Source organism: Lactuca virosa, chromosome 1, assembly GCF_052849685.1.
Source record: "Lactuca virosa cultivar CGN04683 chromosome 1, Lactuca_virosa_CGN04683_v6, whole genome shotgun sequence".
Lineage (NCBI taxonomy): Eukaryota > Viridiplantae > Streptophyta > Magnoliopsida > Asterales > Asteraceae > Lactuca > Lactuca virosa.
Window position 1 is genome coordinate 28,917,697 of NC_136426.1, and position 24,854 is coordinate 28,942,550.

At 34.2% G+C, this 24,854-nt stretch overlaps 1 long non-coding RNA gene and 1 pseudogene across 3 annotated transcripts; one reads left to right on the plus strand and one right to left on the minus strand.

The window, feature by feature from the left end:
* Nucleotides 1–7,056: 7,056 nt before the first annotated feature.
* On the plus strand, nt 7,057–9,922 carry LOC145160498 (phosphatidylinositol 4-kinase gamma 6 pseudogene; annotated as a pseudogene). The gene is made up of 2 exons (XR_013738134.1): nt 7,057–7,215; nt 8,000–9,922. The product of XR_013738134.1 is annotated as a phosphatidylinositol 4-kinase gamma 6 pseudogene (transcript).
* Nucleotides 9,923–12,148: 2,226 nt separating this feature from the next.
* On the minus strand, nt 12,149–12,861 carry LOC145104203 (uncharacterized). Of its 2 annotated transcripts, none has more exons than XR_013707031.1 (3): nt 12,791–12,861; nt 12,593–12,664; nt 12,149–12,414 (listed from the first exon to the last, which is right to left on the minus strand). It is a non-coding gene; the product is annotated as an uncharacterized LOC145104203 (long non-coding RNA). The 2 variants fall into 2 exon arrangements; XR_013707032.1 differs by having other exon boundaries at nt 12,753–12,855.
* Between the last annotated feature and the right edge of the window lie 11,993 nt (nt 12,862–24,854).

Here is a 24,854-nt window from a genome sequence, read left to right on the forward strand (position 1 = left end):
AAAAGTCAACCATTCTCTCCGTACATTTTGACGTTAATAATTTTTTATTACACAGTTGATTTTTATATTTTATAAAATTCATATCTTCTTCATATGAACTTGGATTTCTACAAAATTTATATTTTCGGGATCACATCGACGTATACTTTCAAAATATATAATAATATATATGTATATGTTTTGGCGCACATATTTTTACGATTTACGAACGATTCAGTTGATTTTTCCTATTTTTCTTAATACGAAACTTATATGATATCTTAAATGCCTAGCCGATTTTGCGGGCGTTACAAGTATGATACCATAGTTAATTAATTTATTATTGTGTTTCACTTTGCATTTTTACTTCATTAGTAATTTAAATATTATTCAAAATTCCACAGTCGTTCATACTTTTGGAAGTAAGTAGCCATGAATCGATTGTAGATTGTCCATAGAGATTGGACGTTGCATTGGATTGCTGCAATATTTCATGAATACGTTGAAAATAGGAATTATAAGTATTTGATAAACTCATGCTTAAAGATTACTTGGTGGATTCAATCACAAGAAAAGCGATATTTATAGCCCCATTGGAGATTTGAGTTGATCTATAAGAACTAGGTTTGGTCCAGACTTAATTGATGTGTTCAATTTTGTAGTATGTATTTAGTCACAAATAGAGAATCGAGAAAGAGAATAAATGAACATGAGGTTGATCTTCTAATTCATGACTATGTTTATACGATATCTTGTAGAATGAATGAATAACTGATCACTTATCTTAGGGTCAACGTTCGATCTAAATCAGAGTTCGGTAGTGGCTTTGGAAACCACACTTTGCTGTTTGGTTCAAAGATATACTTGCAATTGTAGTTATAGACTTATCCAAGTGGGAGAATATTTTGATTAAGGTGTCTAAGCTCATAACTAAATTGTTATACTCTTGTAATTAGAAGCAAAGTCCTTTTTGTGTTGTCCTCATAACCAGAAATAGCTAGAAATGATATTAGGAGAGAGAAGGATAATTTATTAGATTGTTATATGATTAATAAACTAATTGGAAAATATAGGAAAATTATTTGTTAATATATTATATGATTAATATATTAATTGGAAACATATAGTTGATTTGTTAATTTATTATGTGATTAATAAATTAATATGAGATCAATTGTTAAATAATTGATTTGTTAATTTATATGATTAATAAATTAATATGAAATCAGTAAGAATCGATTAATTATTAATCAAAATTAATCTCAAATTAATTGAAATTAATTAAATGTGCAATGAGTGAATTGTAATTGTTCAATAGTTGAACAAAAAAAGCAATTCTAGAACCATCCAAGCATGGACGGTTTTGGTAGCTCTTTTAGGGTTTCTAGAAGCCTCCTAGTTACATAAAAGGAAAAGATTTGAATTATGATTAAATGTATTATTTAATCAATTCAAATCTTGTTTTGTCTGCAAGTTACCTAAACTATAAATAAGATCACTTGGCTTGTAAAATTCATTTATGACATTACCTACAAACATAGAAACGAAATTTTCCTCATATCTCCTCTCTCCTCCTCATTCTAGGGTTTCTGGTTTTGGGTGTGAGCCATTAGAGACATCATTCTTTTGGTGTTAGCTTTCCAAGACCAACAAATACAATGGATTGAAGTGATTTGTTTACTACAACAAATCAAAGGTATGCAACCATACTTATTGTATTTCGATTATACTAGGGTTTCATTAGAGTTCATGTTAGTTTTGGTGTTCATTATATGTTACATTCAAAGTGTTAAAGACATAGATCCTTTAGATTGCATGTGTCATTCAATGTTAAAGTGAAATTCCACAAACACATACTTTTTATAACCTGTAAAACCCATCTTTTTTTTTTCATAAAATAGTTTAACTTAGTTGTGAAAAAAATGGACATTACATTATGTTTTGTATGGGCTAATTTGTCCTTAATATAAAGGGACGTATATAATAATACAACCATATATGTACAAATTTGTTGAGAAAATGTATGTTTACTAAAGACGGTTTAGGGTTTTTTTGTTTGGCTTAAAAAGGTTTAGAAACTTATTTATATATATAAAAAATACGATTAGTTATAGTAGAATGATAGTTTCGAGAATTTCTTTTTGTAAACAATGAAAAATATGATGTATATTGGCAATAAGCCTCTAAACAATCACCCGCAATAATGGAAATCATTACTAATGAATTTGGAGGGATTGAAATTCATTTTGTATGCTTTCTTGTAATCTTTTAACATTTTTATTTTCACCCTCAAAATTAGCAAGCTGCTCAAATAAATATGGGACAATTACTAATCTAGCCAAATTAAGAAAGTGATTAGCAATTTTTAGCCAAAAATTAGTAAATGTCCAAATATAGCCCACGAAACCGTAGGTTTCTATATTCGTCTACTGTTTCGCCAATTCCGTCTACTGTTTCGTATTTTGTATAATTTTTTCTTTTCATTTCTAAGATACAAAACCGTAGATTTTTTAAAACCTACGGTTTCTTCTCGTTTTAGCTACGGTTTCCCAAACCATAGCCTACGGTTTTGGGAAAAAATACGTTTTTTTTTCTTTTTAAAGTCTACTGTTTTGCGGTTTAATCTACTGTTTGTCAAAAAAGCTACGGTTTAATTTTTTTTTTTGTGTGTGTGTTATAGAGTATTAATAAGATGTAGAATTATTTTAAGACAAAATTGCAAAAATGGTCCCTGTGGTATGCATTTTTTTGGGGTTTTAGTCCAAACCCTGACTTTTTTGGCTTCGTGATCCTTTTGACCATGTTTGCTTGTGATTTTGGTCCCTCGGAAAACTGAAAAGACTAAAATGCCCTTTCTGATATATTTTTTTATATTTATTCTATTTAATTTAAAGGAAAAAGAAAATAAATAACTAATTTGGGCCCACATATATATATCTCTCTCTCTCTCTCCATGGCACCAAGAACACATACATACAAACATAAAAAAAACATTTCGTAACTCCTAAACCATTTCTGGAACTAGAAAAAATCAAAATTGAATCTGAAACACCAAAATAAATCTGGAACACCAAAAAAAACTCAGAAAATGAATACGAACTCGTTTGTTCTTTAAAAATGATTTAGGAACTAAAAACCTAGAAAACAAGTATGGAATCGATTTGTATGTGTGGATTTTGTTTCTAAAAATTGATTTGTGCGTGTATATTCATCCCCAAGGAAGAACAATCGATCATGGTTGAATACATGCTTTCAGAGCCTCCGAGGAAGAACAATTACTCACTGGAAATCTGATGAAATTGAAATCGATTACAGATCAAGCAACCATTCCTCATCGAGTTACTAGCATCACCATTTTCGTAGAAATGATTGAGCGAAACCTCAAAAAATGAAGATCAAAATCGAATCTTGCGATGAGAAGCGGAGGCTCATGTTTGTCGGACCAGATTCAAGAACTTAGAAATAATTTATGGTGTTGCTTTAGTTTCGACGGTCTGATGGTGATTCTTGATGATGGCTCTTGATGATGGCTCTCAGATTGTTGTAATGGAGATGAAGGTCTTGACAATGTACATCGACGAGAAATCGAGAGATGATAAAATCAACATTTAGGGAAGAAGGAGATAACACGCTTGCAACACCAGATCTTGAAATGAGAGATGATGAAATCGATTCCAAGAAATTGACATGTGGGGTGGGGATTGTACATCAACGGGAAATCAAATGGGTTTTGGTTGTGCTGGTGTTTGCTGCATCTTCATCTTGTAGAGGGAGATATGAGTGATTTTAGATTTTGGAGAGAGAGAGAAAGAGAGAGAGAGAGAGAGAGAGAGAGGTGGACCCGATTTTATATTTAATAATAATAATATTTTTAAAAAGTGAAAGAAAAATGAAAACTAAATTCATTAAGGGTATAATAGTCTTTTTAGTTTGGATAGGGACCAAAACTGCATATAAACTAGCTTAAAATGACCACCAATCCAAAAAAGTCGAGGTTTTGACTAAAACCCCAAAAAAATACATACCACAGGGACCATTTTTGCAATTTTGTCTTATTTTAACAATTATTTTGTTAAAATTTTTTGAGAATTCAAAACAGTAGACTTTAAAAAAAAAAAAAACCGTATTTTTTTCCCAAAACCGTAGGCTACGGTTTGGGAAACCGTACCTAAAACGAGAGGAAACCGTAGGTTTTAAAAAACTTACGGTTTTGTATCTTAGAAATGAAAAAAAATTATACAAAACACGAAACAGTAGACGAATTGGCGAAACAGTAGACGGATTACCACAAAAGAGTAGTCAACGCCCGTTGACCGTAGTCAAATGTTGTTGACCGTAGTCAACTATATGTTGACTACTCTTTTTTGGGCTATTTTTGGTTAAGAGGTTTTTTTTTGGCTATTATTTGATAAGTAATTAGCAATTATGGCTAGATTTGTATTTAAAATATTTATAGGGAAATTGAGTATTCTAACCAAGTTTTTTTTTTTAAATACCAAGTTTTTTTTTTTTTGAAAAATAACCATTTGGTCCGGAATAGGTCATTTCGGCCCAAGCCCAATACTATAATCCAATGGTGTGTCTATATATATATATATATATATATATATATATATATATATATATATATATATATATATATATATATATATATATATATATATATATATATATATATAGGTCTCACACACAAAAAATTTGAAATAAACGTTCCGGAATTAGCAGATCTGAAGCACCATCTACCCGTATTTTGGACCAAAATTTCAGCATGGATTCGTCAAACCAAGTAAATTCTACACTTTAACTTACTTTGCATTTGATTTTCTGAAACAAATTACGTATTCCGGAATGGTGCGGAAAACGAGGACCAACTCCGGAATATATATATATACATATATATATATATATATATATTTGTCGTTGTACGTGTATGAATGTTATGTAAGTACTTTGTAATGTGTTTCTGATCAGTTGTTTTAGTTCGGAATTAGATATTGGAGGGATTCCGGAATGATAATGTAGGTCCGGAACACGATAAACGTTGTCGTGAACCTGATGATCTATTCCGGAATGATGATCCGGAATACTTATAATAAACAATTTTTTTTCTAAGTATTGTTTAATAACCCATGTCAGTCCAAAGAAGAGTTAGCCTGGATGTTGTTAAAAAATGGGTTTTACGGACGACGAAGTTGTATTCCATTTATAGGAGCTTTCAAAATTGCGCCCGATAAAGGGTAAAATTGAAAAACAATAATTTTATAATTCTAATTTATTTTTACGGTAATGTATTAAAATGTTATTGGATTTTTTTTTGCAGATAAAAAACAACGATGCTGAGCTTCAAAATAAGATAAAAAATAAACCAACAAAGGCATCAATAAAATTAATAAAGAAATCAGAAAGGGTGTTGAAACTTAAATTGAAAGCAGATATGACTCCGAAAGATGGCACCGGAGCAAGTGCAGACAAACCTGTTAGAATTGCAATTATGTTTTTTTTTGTTATGGATATGTTTTCAGGAAGTGTTTATTATTATTATTATTTAATACTTTTATGCGCATTGGTTTTTAAATATTATATTAATATAATTTAGGTATATTCTATTTTTTAGTCTCCAACATCCAGTGACTCGAACAATCAGGATGAGTTGTCGATAGAGTATGCTATACCACATCTTGAAAACGAGCAACGACTTCTTGTTGATACGACTGCATTAGAAATGATTCGTGATTATCAATGTGCTAAACAACAAATAATAATACTGGAAATCCCATTCAGAGAAAAGTAGCATTGTATAACATGCAAATGCTCATTTTACCATGTCTGAAGATATACGACAATTTGTGAACACAATGGACATTATCGAAGAAACACGTAGGACAACTACAACAATAAAAGATCGAGTCAAATTGATTGATAATGGTTTCGAACTAATTGAGACCTACATGGAAGTGCACATATACTTGAACACACTTTTAGAAGTATAACCATGATAAGAATAAGGGAATACATGCTCTATGCAAGAACTAACAACATCGTCCATATTTGTTATGAACGATACTTCTCTATCCTGTCTGAGAGCTTATCTTAACCTAAAAAGGAACCAGAACAACAGTATAGATTATTTTCCACGGCCAGACCAAATGCTATAGGGAGGGTCTGGCTGTTCCCGTCGATAGCAACCGCTACAAACATTGTTTTTAGGTAATCCTCTCTAAGAGGGACACTATCTATGAAGATGACAGACAAGAATCAACCTATGAATATATGGATATGTATTTTTTTAGGAAAAAAATGAATTAATTTAGATGTAGAAACATTATATATTTTAAAGAAAAAATAGAAAAGTGCAAAAAGCAAATATACCACCCATCCAATAGCCACAAAACACGCTTCGAAACGATCCATCAAATCAGTTTTGATGTGAGTGTAAGTATGCGTGTTGGTTCGCCTGAGGTTGTGAAGGTAAACATGTAGGTTGTTAAAGCTTTCTTCGTGCTGACTATCTGAGAAACTCATTTTCAAGTAGTTTTATAAGAGATAATTACGAATTACTTGATTGAAGGTAAGGTTCTAAGCATATATATATATATATATATATATATATATATATATATATATATATATATATATATATATATATATATATATATATATATAAGACGAAAATAAAAAAAGACTGAGGTTATAATCCAGAGTAGAAATTCCAGAATAGGTACTCCGGAACGAAGACCACAACTCCGGAATGTTATGTTCCGGAGCAAATGGTCATTTTACAAAAAAAAAAAAAGTTGAATATTTTTGTTAAAATGATAGATTACTCAATTTCCATATTTATATGATACTTAGCGTTAATTCAACCATTTCATCATAGCATAGGGCTATAGTGGTAAATAAGTGTTTACTTCATAATTCCCCTTCAAAAGTAGACAAGGACTTAATTGAACTTGTATATAATACTTGGGGTTAAATGAACCGTTTAATTGAAGTTTAGGGGCTAAAATGGTAAAAAGTACGTATTTCCGCTTTAACTGTTTATAAGAAATAAAGCTAATCCGTACATCATTGGGGGGATTCGAGAAACAGGGAGGGAGGGAGAAGAAGAAAAGAAGAATTACAAGGGCGGTTTTCCGAGCCGTTGAATCTTCTTTTCTGTTCATCATTTTCATGCTCCCCGATCTCTCATCGGTTCACTCGTACTCAACAATCAGATTCAGATCCTTCGCGTTACCTGTTAGTTCTTTTTCTTTGATCAATTTGATTGATAATGTGATTTTCTTTCGGTTTTTCGTATTGAATCTTGAAGTTCCGTTGTTAATTTGCCTTTCTGTTATGATTTATTGGTAAATGTTTCGTGAATTTGATCAATTGTGTTTGGTTGATCAGAGAAATGAAAGGGGGCTTATACAGTGATCAGAACGGTTTGAAAATTTGAAGAACAAGACCGTTGTCGTGTGTTTATAATCAAACTAAAACTCGTTTTAATCTCTCTGCGTTTGAGTTTGTACAAAATTTATGATTTATTTACTCTTTTTATACTTAACGCAACTTTTAGTTACGAACACAATTTCTGTATTTGATCTTGGAACGAATTCATCGTTCTGAGTGATTATTTGTACCTTGTGAGTGCGTGTTGGAATTCGACAATTTCTAAATTTCATCCTTTGTTCGTGAATTTGATCATGATATAGATACAAGTTATTTTATGCTTGTGATCGTGGAAAATGAAATATCGTATGATGACAATTGTTCTTCTTCTCTATCATTATAGATGTAACTCCTTTCATCAGTTCTTTCATTTCTTTTCCCCTTTTGATTTCTTCTTCTCCTGATTCAGATTCTGAATTGTTTTTGACAATCTTTCTTTTTGCTTGAAGTTCCTGTTTCATTGAAGTTGCAATTAAATATTCTGAACCTTTAGATACTTGCATACGCAATATATGTCATTGTAAATAAGATCATATGTTCATATCTGTTTATGAAATGCATCATTTCAATGTAATAATTTTTCTTGCAGATTTCGCATGTCAGATTGTTGAGGAAATTTGAAATAACCTTTCCGATGTAGTTAACTTGCTACAAGTCTAATTGGGTTGATTACTACCCAATGTGACCTGATCAGAATCTTGTTTTCTCCTTCACTCCCAGCACCATTAAAGGTTCTCAAAATGCCAGTGACCCTTCTCAATGGTCCTCTCCATGCTGATTATGAAGGAGATAAAAGATTCAACCAAAAACCTCCCAACAAAAGACGTGTTTTTATCCAAACTGAAAACGGATGTGTCGTAGGAATGGAATTAGAAAGAAACGACAACGCCCATACGCTAAAAAGAAGAATGCAGTTAACCCTAAACCACCCAACAGATCAAACTTCATTAACCTTCGGTGACAAGGTTTTAAACCACGATCTTTCCTCCATAAAACACGATTCCGCCCTTTTTCTCACCAAAAACTTAATCCACCGAAGCTCTTCAACTCCATGTCTGTTACAAACACCAAGATCCCTCCAACAAAAAGATCAAAGTGGTATTATCGAGATCATTGGTCTTAACACCCGTTCTACCCATTTCACCAAAACAAATCAGCTCGTGGAAGAAATCATTACAGCTTTGACAAACGAAATCGACCCGATTACTGTAAACGGCGGATTAGGTGGCGCGTATATTTTCAGAAACATCAAAGGTCAAAGTATCGCGATTGTAAAACCCACAGATGAAGAGCCGTTTGCACCGAACAACCCTAAAGGGTTCACCGGAAAACTTCTAGGGCAACCGGGTTTTAAACAATCCGTACGGGTCGGGGAAACCGGATTCCGGGAAGTGGCGGCTTATCTTCTAGATCATGACCATTTCGCCGGAGTGCCCTTAACGTCTTTGGTAAAAATCACCCACTCAATTTTCAACCTCAACGACTCTGTAAATGGAAGCAAGATTCAAAACAAGAAAAGAGTTAACGTTAACGTTAACGTTAGCAAGATTGCATCTCTCCAGCAATTCATCCCACATGATTTTGATGCGAGTGATCATGGAGCTTCAAGTTTCTCTATCTCTGATGTACATAGAATCGGAATCTTGGATGTTAGAATCTTGAACACTGATCGACATGCGGGAAATTTGCTTGTTAGAAAGGTGAATGATGGGAATTTTGGTGAGGTGGAGCTGATTCCGATCGATCACGGACTTTGTCTTCCGGAATGTTTGGAAGACCCGTATTTTGAATGGATTCATTGGCCGCAATCGTCAATTCCGTTCTCGGATTCCGAACTTGAATATATACAATCCCTCGATGCCGGTCGTGATTCCGAGATGCTAAGAACGGAATTACCGATGATCCGGGAGGCGTGTTTGCGGGTTTTGACACTTTGTACGGTTTTCCTAAAGGAAGCAGCGGCTTTTGGGCTGTGTTTGGCGGAGATAGGAGAGATGATGAGTCGGGAATTTAGATGTAAAGATCAAGAACCGAGTGAGCTTGAAGTTATATGTTTAGAAGCAATGAGAGAAGTGGTGGATAATGATTCAAAGAACAAATCTTTTTCTTGCATGCAATGGGGTTTAAGGAAGAAAGGTGGTGGGAATGGGCGGGTGAGGGGGGCGGAGGTTGTGGGTGTCCGGAGTAGTGCGGAGGAGTTGGTGGGGACGCCGGCGAGTTTTGTGAAGGTGGGGGAAATGGAAGAAGGGGAATGGTGGGATTTTCTTGACAAGTTTCGGGAGCTTGTGGGCCCCGCTTTGGCTACTAGGAAAGTGTCAAGGGTAAGCGTCAGGAACAATTTACGTGTGGGGGGTTCTTGTCAGTTTTGACTTTTTATGGACTTTGTTGTGGGGGTTTGACTTTTTGACATGTCTTAATATGGAGGTGTGTAAGTATACAGACGTTTGTATGTGGTCTTGAGGAATATAATAGTATTAGTAAATAATAAAATAAACACAACTTTTGAAGTGAATCGTTCTCTCTTTTTTATAAATTGTATTTTAAGAATCTTTTGTGGTGATATAATACATGCAAAGTGTAATTATTTTCGGTGTATTAGTGTATATCCTAATATGATTGATGGATGTATAACCCATATATAAATTAAGTTAAATAGTTTATATCGCCATCGCCATCGCCATAGGATAATATATGTCGATGTTGATAGGTTCTAAAGATTCTTATTAAATATACAAGGGTTGGTAACCCGTCAAAGGGGTCATAAATCATAATCTAATAATGATCTTATCTGCAAACTATTTAATAATGATCGTGCATGTGTTGACCACGTGATGTGTTAGATTGGAGATTTAAGAGCACAAAGTTGATTTTCACTCCAATAAAGTATTTAAGGACACTTCGAAATATATTACATGAATTTGATTTCCTCTTTACGAAGGACTTTAAAATAGTTGGAAAAAATTAAATGAACGACCTTTATTCCGAAACATCAAGACTTGAATTGTAATTTCCAAAACGTTGACATTAATCAATCGATTAAACTAGAACAAAAAAGAAATTGTTTAATTTTTGAAACAAAAGCAAAGTCGGTCTCGGTCTCTCAGTCCACAGAAGTAAAAACCTCAAATCCCAATGACCCAATCTATTATATTTTTATTGATGTATATGGGCCATGGCTCATACACTATCAAACCTACCCACTTCGTCGTGTTCAGTGTTTTAAGTTTTCGTCGATGTCATTATATAGCTCAACTGCTCAAACTTTTTCTAACGTGTCTACATACGTATCTTAATCGTAACTAACATAACATATATACGTTATGATTATTGGCTTAATTTAATTCCCAGGTGTGGTTTATTTATAGGCACCTTCGACCGATTATTGCGTTGGTTTCAGACTTTTCCGTCAAAAGATTTGATTCCTCTAGGTTCTAGTTTCTACTATGACCTTCAATTCTTTCTTTTCTTCCAAATCTCACCCCTAACTAAACTATACTCTAAATGTAGCATTTGTATTATTTATGTGTATATATAGGATTATTTATATAACTTTTAGTCACGATACACTTTCCACATGTTTTGATCAAGGGACATTCACCCCACTAACCATATCATCTGAACTTGTATCATATAATAACTAACTAGATGAGGAACCCCGCTTTGCGGGGTATAGATTTGTTAACAGTATAGAAAATAAATGATTATTGTTTATTGATTGATATGGGGCGGATGGGTCATTATTGGATTTAATACACAAACATAAAGATTCCTCAAGATTTGATGGACATCGGTTGTGAGTGGAAAATTGAGGAGATCCGTAAGCGGAAAATGAAATTGTAAGAAACTTATCAACACAACTAAATGAATATGTTCCATTCAAAATCATCAAGTGTAACAAATTGATTCCAGTGGAATGCAACATTCCATTCCTCTAATTACTTCAAACCAAAAGCAATTATGAATCTCCACAATCATTATTATAGGCTACAAAATGAGTTGCATTACTGCAAAAGGATGAAAAGATAGATAAATTCATGTTAACTTTTAAAAAAAAATTGTTAAATAGTAAAATTTTATATCAACCTAGTACAAGTATAAATGTTTACAGCTTTACGTACGACAATATCATCATAACTTGTCCTCGAGGTAAACTTTTTAACCTGATGTAACACAAAATTGATCCATTTTCACATACATTGGTAAATTTACCTCTTTTAGACCCCAACTACCCACAAATGCAATAATTTTTAATCAATACTGACACTTAATGTATACTGGAAATGCCCTTGATTTATATTGGTTTTTATTTACATATATGTACCTGATGATGCTTTGGCTGATCATGTGTTATATATAATGTATCGCCAGCTACCATTAATATGTAAAAAAAATTCACCAACTGCATCAAAACTATTATAAATCTAGAAGTAAAAAATTTGATAATGGTGGGAAGTAACCGATGATGTTCGTAGACCGTTACATTTGAAAAAAAAAAAAAAAAAAACAATTTCACATTATTCATAATTTTTAATGTTAAAGGAGATAGGAAAGGAAAGGAGAAACATGTAAAAGGTTCAGGTTATATAAATTAACAATGAAAGTTAATGGGCAAAGAAATCTCAATACAACTTATTTAATTTAACAATTAAAAACCTAATCGCGGCCATTGATATCAAATCTTCTAACTATATTAATAATCAAATTCTTCTAAACAAAGTGAGAAATATAAGTACTCTAAACTTGAAAAGCTTACTCTAAATAAATTGAAGTGTCAAACTACCGGTTAAATATGAAGCACATGAAAAAGCGTGTCTGAAACTTAAATTGATGTTAGAATTTGAGCTTCAAAAGTTGGATTGAAAGCTGAAACCAGAAATAATAGGTTCAATAAATCAAAGCATGTACTTTGAAGCATATAATCAGCCTAGTGAGTGTTGTTGTTTTGCCTATTATCCAAGCCAACACCTGATTCTATCAGTGGAAAATCCAACTCCATTCCAAAATCTGCACAAAATGAATAATTGTATGTATCAAAGAACATCCCTTAAGAACTTCACTTCTAGCATTACTGATATATCAAAATATTATCCTCGTTTCTTTGCATGCTTGGCTTTTTTTGCAAATCTTTTCCATTTCTTTATCAAATCGAGATTAAGTACTATAAAAGTCTTAAGCAACTTACATTTGCTTGAAGTAGTTCTGAACATAATTCCCAAATCCAGATTGTTCCTTACTTCTCATGACAACTCACTACCTGCAATATAAATCAGTTTAAGAAAGTTGAGTTTTATTCTACTGACAAAATTTTACATCCATAACTTTAAATTAAAAAAAATGTAAACCAGACATGGAAGAACCCTAGGAATCAAAGGATTGGAACCTTGGCTTGGTGGTGTGATAAGAAACAGATAAGTGACAACTTTTTGATTTTTCTCTTGGAAGAGATTCTCTGTGGCTATTGTTTCTTGGAAGAACCCTAAAAATGTAATGTTTATTTTTTTTTAATATTAAAACAGTGTTCAAGGGCAATATCGTCCTAAAACTATATAAGTTGAAATTTATTAATATAAAAACAGTGTGCAGGGGCAATATTGTCCTAAAACTGTAAAAATTGAATTTTTTTAATATAAAAACAGTATGCAGGGGCAATATTGTCCTAAAACTGTAAAATTGATTTTTTTTAATATAAAAACAGTGTGCAGGGGCAATATGGTTCTAAAACTGTAAAATCCTGAACAACTTGATTGCTGCAACAATTTTTATATTATCATTGTTATTGAAAACACAACCACACGCATGTATAGATTAAAAGGTAAATACGAAAAATAGCTGCATACACACATGTATGGTTTCACAGGCAAAGACAGACAAGAATTATATACACTAGCCTGTGGTATTGAACTGATATTGTAGTTTGGCAATACAAATGACTTCATCCTTCAACTCATCAAGCCCTTGTTCGGATGTCTCTAATAGCCGCTTTACGGCTATTACTTGTCCGTCTTCCAACACACCCTAAAAGATAAATTTTGGAGTTTATGATCATAACATTCCAATACTATTTATAGTTCTTTATAATGCATGCATTTTATACCAAAACATCCGTAAGTTACCTTGTAAACTGGACCAAAGCCACCTTCTCCAATCTTATAATGACTGATGAAGTTATTGGTAGCCTTTGCTATTTTATGCTGCCTAAAAAAAGGTAGCTCATCAAGGTTTTCCATCTGAAAACCGATATCATCCTCATAAGTAAGGGTATCTGCATTTTCTACAAAAAGCTCATTTCAATTGCCCTTGATTAAATGAATCTACCCAAAGAATGCATGCATTTTATACCAAAACATCCGTAAGTTACCTTGTAAACTGGACCAAAGCCACCTTCTCCAATCTTATAATGACTGATGAAGTTATTGGTAGCCTTTGCTATTTTATGCTGCCTAAAAAAAGGTAGCTCATCAAGGTTTTCCATCTGAAAACCGATATCATCCTCATAAGTAAGGGTATCTGCATTATCTACAAAAAGCTCATTTCAATTGCCCTTGATTAAATGAATCTACCCAAAGAATTGTTAGTGTAAGGACTTCACTTTCCTCTTGAAAGTTTCCTGTAAAGAAAAGATTAGTAGCAAACGTGGTGGCTGAGGCTCGAGTTGGACTCGATTCCCTTAAACAGATTCGCCGTATGCAGGAGGAGAAAGAAGAGTATTGCGCGTGCCCGAGTTTTCGGAGCTGCATTCGTGTCCGCAGGTCGCCCCCATGCACAAGTTCGGTGTTTTTGGTCTACGAAATCCAAGATTTTCACCCCCCCCCTGTGCACGGGTAGGAATTGTAGTAAAACCATAGACACAAGCTTGTAAGCCTTTCATGCATTCAAGCTCATAAACCTTGTTGAGTTTGGTCTTTCTACCAATGTGGGACTCATTCCCACATTCATCCCTTTTTGCTAAATTTATTCTCAAATACCCTTCTTTGAGTATCGATATCTCATTCACATATACTCCATTTTGGACATATAATATATTGTTTCGAAGTCCTCGTGGTGGAGAACACAAACCCACTTAGATTTAGTTATATATACAACATATGTATATATTTATATAGGTCCAAAGTTAGTAAAAATATAAATATTTATACTAAATTTTCCAACAAGAATCATACTCAAAATTAACTTGTAAATGGTAATCATGCTTGTTTTTTACCTCTCCGTTTCAAGTGAGGCCTTTTTTTTCTTTCTGTAGACATATACTACTGCATACAATAGGAGTGCAGCTGACGAAATACACAACACAATAGTCAGTACTCCATTCTTTTGGCGAAGTAGGATTGACCTTTTGTTTATGAATACAATAATTTCAAAGGTTACAATTCAAAGATAACTGTTGACCCATACGAAATCAAATACATTTAAACATGCTCAATACGGACACAACTCTTTTTCTCTGAGATTCCTTATAAAATGAGTATGAGTATAAAATAATTTATAAAAGGCTCAATATTTTATTTCGGGACAATAAGGTTTGTTGTATATATATGGATCAAAATATGTGTACCTGCTAACTTAGAGGTTGCCAATCATATGTAAAGTTAAAGCAGTTAAAGAAACAGAGACCTCGCATACCGGGAGTTCGTAACCTTCGACAGAGATAGTCCGCTCCCGGTGCAGAAAGGGGTAAATCGAACAAATAGCGTGGGAAGAAACTCAGCAGGTTTCACTGGAACAGACGGCCAGAGTAGCCCCTCGTCACTGATTCCGGAGACAACCACAATCACTCCACTGCCATGATGCGTTACTGCCATCGTTGACCCTCACACCTTGCCACCTTCATCCGACCAATACCATCGACAAACGCCATCACCACCTGTTTTCTCTGTGTTTCTTTTTGACCAGTAGTGGATGGAAGGAACCCACCTTCGTTTTTCTTTCTGGACCAGTAACATATGGGAGCCCTCATTCTGGATCGGTGGTGAAGAAGAAGCGAGAAGCGGTGGAGGTCAGAACGGAAGCAGGGAAAACATAAACCACAACGAAACAATAAGAAAAAAGCCGAACAGAAAAACAAAAAAATGAAAAACATGGGAAGAATATTATCTGCGAATAGAAGAAGCAAGCGAACGAAACAAATGGAAGACGAAGAAAGATTGAAACAGAGATAGAAGAAGAAGGTCGGTAACACGACAACAGAAATCAAAAGGTGATTGGCCGAAAAAACGGTGACACAACGTGAAAAGAACACGTGTAAAGAAAGAAATTACAGAATGGTATAAACTGACCAACACCAAAAAGTTAACAAAAGAGACATAATTGCAAAACCACCTATAGATTGGGGGCCATTTCTGACAACTTCTTAGGAAGTTCACTGTTCCTAAGAGTTGTCCAATTTTAATATATATATATATATATATATATATATATATATATATATATATATATATATATATATATAACATTTTATGATCATGATTTTCAAAATGCTTATTTTTGAACTCTGCTTTCTGACATAAAATAGGTTCAAAAATCAGGGTTTTCGAAGTTGACTAGAATTTTTCGAAAAAGAGCTCAACTATAAAAATCATGATTTTTGAAATCTAAATTTATAATGTAAAGAATATTCGAAAAAATTGTTTTTCCAGATTTTCTAAACTCATGTTTGAATTTTCGACATGATTTCCAAGAATCTAATTTTTGACATAGAGTTATTTCTTAAAATGATTTTTGAATTGTTTTTCTATAAAAGGTATTTCCAAAATTTCAAACATTATTCCGTTCCCGAGTTCAACTTAAAGAAAGAAAAGAAAGAAAATAGGTAGAAATGAGAAGAAAATAAAAGAAATTGGTGTTTCCGAGTTTCATTAAAGGAGTGAAGTGGGGGGAAATGGAATGATCACTTTCCCTCCTAACTTTTCTCCGATTTGGGAGGATTTGGAAAGAAAGAACAAAATGATTAATTTTTCTTCCACTTCTCTCCAATTCGAGAACACAAAAGAAAATTTTATTTTTCTTTCATTTTTCTTTTTTCTCTTCTGACTTTCTTTTCTCTTATTTTTCATTTTTTTTGTTAAACTTAGGAACTAGGCGTATAAAAGTTTTTGAAAACACCCCTTTTTAGTCATTTTAAGAGTAGTTTTTAACTGTATCATTACATATTTTAAATTTCCCAATTGAATAGATGTTTATTTTGATGCTTGATGAACTAGATAAAAGATGAAATGGTGGTGTGTAAAACCATTTTCCCTCGGTTATAAAGTGATCCTAATATGCAAATCATACTGTACAAATCATGCCTATATACATACTGTATTAGACAAGTTGACGTGGTACAATAGTATGTTGACTTGCAAAAGAGTGCGAAGTGTATGCACAAGAGTTATGAGCAAAACAACGATTTGAAGAATTGCATCGAGATATTTCTGGAAAATTCTTTGATTTGTAACAGATGCAAAACGATTTTGACTTGCGTGAGGCAAAAAAAAAAATTGTAATTTTTTTATGATTTCAATATGTTAAATTATATCGTTAATCGAAGAGTTATATAATGTTATTTCTTGTACGAATAAATTAATTTTAATTCCATTTTACGAAGTTTATAAATTTCAATATTTATGTGAAATTTTCTATCTATTTAGATATATTTGCTATTAGTGGTAGATTTCTTTCACATGTGTTTTTTTTTTTTTTTTTTTTTTTTGCTTTAGTGATTTGTAAGATAATTTTATAGGATTTCCTTCTAAATTTATTTCCAAGTAGGGAAGGGGCCCATACTCCACATGGGTTAGGTTTTATTTGGATTTTGTTATTGGGCTCTCTTTTTGTAGGGAAATAAGTTGCATTTCAAAGTAAAAATTGAGGGAGTACATGCAAACACATCTAGTACATGGAAACCATTGAAAAAAGACGGTAGAGTTGGGCTGATCTGTTTACACGCCGTCATGTATTACTTGGTGCATCTCGGGGCGGAGACAATGAGGGGACTAGCAGGTAGGGATGAGCATCGGAACCGGGTACCCGCTTTTGGAACCGGAACTGCCGGTTTTGGAACTGGAACCGCCTCGGAACTGCCGGTTTTGGAACTGGAACCGCCTTAAGCAGTTCCGGTTCCGGTTCTCGTTTTTTCGGAACCGCTACCCGCTGGGTACCCGCCGGAACCGGTTTATAAATAAATAAATAAATAAATATATATATATATATATATATATATATATATATATATATATACATACGTGTGTTACTTAGACCGGTTTAGAATATATTGGTCCGATTTTGTCCGTCTTTGGTCCAAATTAACTTGATTTGGATCGAACTACATTGCGGTTTTATCGACAAAAGTTAACAAAATTAATGTAACCGGGTTACCCGGTTCCGGTTCCGGGACTGATTCCAAACATTTAAGAACTGCCTAGAACGGTTCCGGTTCCGGTTCTAACTTTCTAGGAACCGCCGGTTCCGGTTCCGGTTCCGGTTCTCGCCAAATGAGGCGGGTACCCGCCTATGCTCATCCCTACTAGCAGGTGCCCAACCTCCCCCAACATATAATTTAACTTGTATATTATTAGTTATATTTTCCTTTAATTGTTTCAAACAAAACATATGATATTCATAATCTAAGTGTCCAAGTCCATCGGTCCGCATGAGGCCCAAATTCTTTAATTATATGAGGAATTACAATTTAATGAATTTACAAAAAATAAAACCACTCAACAGACTAATACGATATGCAACTAAACAGACTAAATAGTTCATAGTTTTCAATTCAACAATTAATCAACGCTCCTCTCTTTAAACTTCGACTTCAAGAAAATGTCAATTTAAATTCTTATTAGTTATTATATTTTTTATTCATTTTATTTTTTTAGAACGTTTACACATGCACCCAATCTACTACTAATATTCTACACCTTTCGTTTCAAAGAAGACTTCGACCCAGGGGCGAAACACAAGCCTTATAACTAGGGGGGCCAACTATATTTCATAACTAAAGGGCCAACTATATTTCGAAAAATTCATAGAAAATAATCACGAGTTGCTCTTCAGGATTTTAAGAACTTACATGTTTATTTAAAAAACCAAGTTGAAGTTTTCATCTAAATATACAGTTTAAAATTAATAATTAAAAAATTAAGAGAATAAAATGAAATTTTAATATACATTAATTAATTTGTATAACAGTGAAAAGATATTGTGTCCTAAAAAAATGATAGTAATATAAGAGATAATTTGTATTAATATATAAATAATCATATATAAATTATTATCAAAGTTTAAAATAACTAAATAAATAAGAAAACCTTGGAAATCAATCGATATGCATACTTACTACACAACTCATTTTTTTTTATTTTATAATATAAAATGATACTTTAAAGATATTGAAAGGAGAGGAATAGAGGATCAAAAAACATCATTTACCTCTATTCATACTTTTTTACTTTGCAGAACTAACATACCCCATCCACCCCTATTTTAAGTTCAAATTTCTGCATTTATTATTTATCACATATCACATATTTACCCACATGACTAGTGAGAGAAAGTGAGAAAACTTATATGTTCGGTGGACAAGAGAAACCAGATCTGCAGTACTTGTTCACGTATGTTACCCGGCGGAGGTGGTGGTTAGCGGTTCGAAAAACAGGTTTGTATAAAGGTAGGTAGAAAGAGTACTTGGAGGTGACGAGAAAAGGCGGAGGTGTTCATTCTGGCGTCCTTGTTTTTCCGGTCACCCTTGACAATTCTTTTCCGGCGGCAGCTATACTTTTTGAGGAATTTGTATTTCTCCGTCGTATATTGGCATATAGTAATTTGGTTTATTTTTAGAGTTTTATAGTGGTTAGTTAATATCCTAATAAATAGGATCAATTTTGATTTTTCCAGTGATTTTTTTTGCTAAGTATGGTATTTAGTTTCCTGATAAGAATCCTTTTCTGTAAATATATATTTTTTGATTTAATTACATATATATATATCAATAACCGGAGGGGCCATGAGATTGATTTTTTTGTTTATTTGGAGATAGTTACATATTCATACAGTTTATACAAATATTAGCAAGTAAAAAACCACATATAAAAAATCCGCCACTGCTTCGACCATCGCTGAGAAGCACCTATTCATCAACTTCTAATATTGCTAGGTCATAGGCCTTTTGGCTATTACATCTTTCATTTAATAGTAAGTGTTCTAAAATGGAGCATCAATCGTAGCGTATATGCTTATATTCTAACTAATTACTTTATTACTAGAAAATTAATGATGATTATGAATAAGTGTTTATAGTCATTTGGAAATTTTGGAAGATTCATTCATGCAAATATCGATCTTTTCTTTGTCAAAATCCCTTTCAAGCTTATAGGCTATATTATGTTATTAATATATAAAATATATTTTTAATATCTTATTACGATTTAAGCCCCTTTATCCTAAAATCATAACTCCACCACTGGGTGCATCTACTTGATTAATCCACCTCCATTTGTGGGAATCTAAAAAGCAAAAAAGATGATATTACACTTTCTGTAATTGTTTTTCTGTAAAGGGATAGATCATCGTATATGCAATTCTTTTGTATATTTAGCATCCAAATCTTGTTTTAAGAATCAAAATGGCTAAGTGTGTGTTTCTTTTTGAATAATGGGCTTAATGGTTTGAGCATTTATTGTGGACAGAATGTCAATACATTTAGACCTAAATCTTCACAAAAATATTGGATTTTATTAGGGTTCCTCATTTCAAGTCTGATGGGGATATGGTGAAATTTTTTGTTGGAGTATAAGGATAAAATGGTTATTTACTTGTGTTCACTTTATCCATACATACATCTTTACGTATTTGGCGACTTTATCAAGACTTAAATGGAAATTTAAAAAAATACATCCAAGAAAAATTTCCCCTAACAAATTGAAAGTAGACTTCACACTTGGTATGAGTCAACTCTTTAAAACATGACTTATGGTATGCATCTTTCCTTGATAAAGAGAACTTGAATCAACAGCGAAAACTAATAAGGTCTTGAAAAAAAATTGCATTCTAATAATGATTAAAAAAAGAATAAATTACCTCATGTTCTGTGATTGGGTAACTACAAGCACGACAACAAAAGCACTCTAGATGAGAAAAATGTCCCCATGCATCCCAAACAATTGTTGTAACCAATGTCACAGTTGCAGCCACTACATACCTTGAAATTAAGATATGCATAGAAAGATTAAATGAAGGTTATATCATGTTTTTAGTAACAAAAAGATAATAAGTACCTATATCCCATGGGTACATATGGAGGGTATTGCATTTGTTCCTCACTAGTGAATCCTCCAAGGGTTGATATCACTGCAGTAGCACTAGGAAGTAGTTCATCCCAATTTAAATAGAAAACATTCCATGCAAACAAACCTAAAATCAATATAACGATGGAATGGAAGGAGTTATATTCAGGGGTATTTTAGGTATTTGATTTAGTCAAAGATTTTCATCAAACTATTTGTCGAGTATAACACACTACAGAAGTAATATTGAGGGTATTTTAGGTATTTGGTTTATAGTCAAATATTTTTTTATCAAGTCAAACACATTTTATTTTATAGCCAAAGATAATTATAGGATATACTTCTCGACTTCTTTATACATTTATAAGCAAATGAAAATTATTATTTATATTGACTCATGACTTCACACCCTTGTACTTACTTATAAGTTTATAAATGTTTTTTACATGATTTTAATAAAATATAATTTTTTGCATGAATCATAAAATAATACAAAAAAGTACAATCTTTTAGTCGTAAAATATTAATTGATGTATTGCAAAAGGTAGCAATTAAAGAATCATGAAGAAATACATAAAGAGTTACAACTTATAAATAAGCAGACCTTTGTTATTTATCATCATTCCTATATAGAGGGCCAAATGGTAATTTACTCACATATCAACAGTTCATTCGGTCCAAAAGAGAAACAGTCTTATTAAAGCATTATATCAAAACAAACATCGACACCATTATCCATTCAACCACTTTGCACATACATAACTTAATGGGAGAATAAAGAAACAACCCCTCGGTAATCCCTACAAAAAAAGAACAAAAGAGCAAAGTGTGTATATATATTTTACCAACATTATTACAAGAATGTGAGCTGTCATGACTGCCCTTTTAGCAGAACCACACAATTATGTTTGAATACCCTTCAACTGTTCTTATTGTATCTGGAAAACAATATCAAATCAAAATGAATCAAGTGGTGTTATTGTTATATCAAAGAAGTTAAAAAAAAATGCCTTCGAGTGTCTCTCCTTTTGCAGCTAGGGATGAACATTTGGACCGGGGAACCGGTACCGGAACCGAATAGAACCGATCAGGCCGGGACCGGGACGATATTCTTGTGAATTTTTGGAACCGAGAACCGGTAGAACCGGAACCGTATGTTGGGACCGAGACGATATTCTTGTGAATTTTTGGAACCGGGAACCGGTAGGAACCAGAATCGGTAGAACCGGCAAAACCGGAACCGTATGTTGCTATTTCTCGAGGACCGGTACCAACATTGAAGACACGGAAAGAACCGGAATCGGTAGAACCGACGGTCCGGTTTGGTTCCTATTTTCCACCAAGTTCGGTTCCCGGGCCGGTTCCGGTTCGGCCCGGTTCTGGCCGGGCCGGTTCCGATGCTCATCCCTATTTGCAGCAGATGAAAACTCTCGTGCATTTTCTGTAGTCAAAACCTCCCCACCCAACCGTTTAGCGATCCCAAAATACTCCCTCTAGTAATCCATTCGTGCATCACATTTTGGGACCGACATAACAATAAACATCCCTACCAAACTCAAAATGAAACCCACCAAGACCATATAACTATATAATTTTTTAGATTAAAACCTAGAAACCAAAAATCGACTAACCGATCTCGATGACACCCATAAACATAAAAACCTTAATTTATCAGCAAATTTGGGAGAACTTATGTGAAGAAAAAGAAATTAAATCGAACAAAGCTGCAAGCTATGTACTTAATGGTAAGATCTCTACAGTTAGATTGATCCAACAAAACAAAAATCTAATTGAACAAAGCTGCAAGCTATGTGCCGTTTGTTTTTTAGAAGCGAAAATGTCTAAAGTCTGCGGACCACCTCTGTAACCCTCTGTAGCATAAGAGGGGGACCAAACGGCTGCAACATGTAATAAAAAGATTGTTTGTTTTTTAACCTCTGCAAACTACTGCAATAAGTTAAAGTAAGGTGTGAAGAGGTTTGAAGCAGAGGGCCAAGTGCTGCACCATGTAGCACACACACAACATTTTTTAAGTCGGAAGTCTTCTGAAAAACAAACAACTGCGAAGGGCCAAGTGATGTGCGTGTGCTCCGCGGCGCAACAATAAGTGGTCAGAAGTGGTTTTTTTAGAAAAAACAAACAACACCTTAATATGACAGATTGGGTGCTAATTTTTGTCGTTCTTGTTGGGAAAAGAGAAGTCTAGGAGGAACCCAAATAGGGTTTAAAAAATAATCAATGAAAGATGGGTTATAGAATCCGAAATAGACGATCAAAATCAAAATAGTTGTGATTAAGAATATTAACATAGATATTCTAGTTCTAAAGGAGGGATGTAACATCTCGGGAATTATAAGGCTCATATTGCATGCATGAGTTTGATCTAATGAAGAATGGAGTTTTCTTTCAAGCACATAAATGTTAATTGCTAATTTAGTGTTGGAGGCAAGGCTCGAACGCGGGGCAATCATATCTTGGACGCTCATCGTTCAGAACATGGAGTTGCACGCGGAGGCCAAGATGAACGCGGGGCGTTCCAGGAAGGAACGCATCGCGTTCTCCTTCTGCACTCAAAAACCCTAAATGGGCACTATTTAAACAACTTAAGACCCATGCCTCTTCATTCTTTCAGCCTCCAATGTACCTTAAGCCTCATTTCGAAACCCTAACCCTAATTGTGAGTGTGTGAGCTTGGAAGACCATCTTTGAGTGTATTTTGGTGTTCTTCAAGAAGAGTGATCACCTTGGAGTCTCATTGATCAAGGAAGAGCTTTTGAATCCAGGTTCTCCAGCTCATTTGCAAGTCTCAGAAGGTATAAAGTTTCTATCTTGCTATCTTATAGCTTAAGATCTAGATTAGGGCTTGTTTTGTGCTTCTTATGACCACGTGGATGCTCTTTGGGAGTTTGAGCCACTCTAAGAGCCTAGGATTGAAGATCCTCATGTTTCTGAGTTATTAGGGTCATAAAAATGGTAACTTGATGGTTGAGGACCAACCATGAAAAGGTTTTGGGTCTTGATTTATGGATTGGAAGCTTTAATGGATGTTTCGGTTCTTTTGGGCCATGCAAAGGTGCCAAGTTAAGGACTTTATGGATTAAGACTCTGATAGGAAGCTATTTTGAAGACTTGAGCTTTGGACTTAAAGTATTAAGACATAAATGTAATTTTTGCTCCCTGGTCGGGAACGTCGTGCGTTTCGGCGTCGAGTCACGATCAACAGTCAGGCAACGAACGCCCAGCGTTCGGTCCAACAGTGGGTTTCTTGGGCTTGTTCATGTTGGGCTTTGGACTTGGATTGGAGTTTTCGCGTGCTGGGCTTTTTGGTCAGAGGGTCCTTAGATTTTGGACTTTTATTTGGACATGTCTTGTTGGGCCAAGATTTTGTAGTGGGCCTTGGTGGGCCCAATGGTTTTGGACTTTAGTGGGCCCAATGCGCTTGGTCCTTTGGACCATCGGAGAATTATCATTGGACCAGGAATTGTTGGGCTTTTGGGTAAGGCCCATATGGGGGTTGGGCCCAATTTGGAAAATTGGGCCATTAGTGGGCTTTTATGGATTTTATAGTTTTGGGCCTCTTTGGTTGTGGGCTTGGGTCTTAGTTATGAATCTTGTTGGACCAGGGGTAAAATGGTCATTTTACCCCACATGTGGATTATGGATCATGGTTTGAGACCCAATTGCTAATTGGATGATATTTTGGTATTGATAGCTCAGGGAATTGTCAGGGCAGCAACTAAGGATTTCTTGCAGGGAACTTCAGCAGTGCGATGTGAGTTACCTTCCTGTAGACCACGTAACCGGTTGAGATAAACCGGAGGGTAGGTCGGGCACCCATATATGCTTGACAGTATGCTTATGATATATTATTACGTGGTAGTGGCAGGTGGTGAAATAATCCCCGTAACTGGTTGAAATAAACCGGAGGGTAGGTCGGGCACCCAAATATGCCTGACAGGGTAGGTCGGGCACCCAAATATACCTGACATGGTAGGTCGAGCACCCAGATAGGCTTGACAGGGGTAGGTCGGACACCCCGGTATGCCTGACAGGGTAGGTCGAGCACCCAGATATGCTTGACAGAGTAGGTTGGGCACCCAGATATGCCTGACAGGGTAGGTCGGGCACCCAGATATGTCTGGCAGTATGTGTTTATGTGGTATGCTGGGGGAACTAAACTTCGTG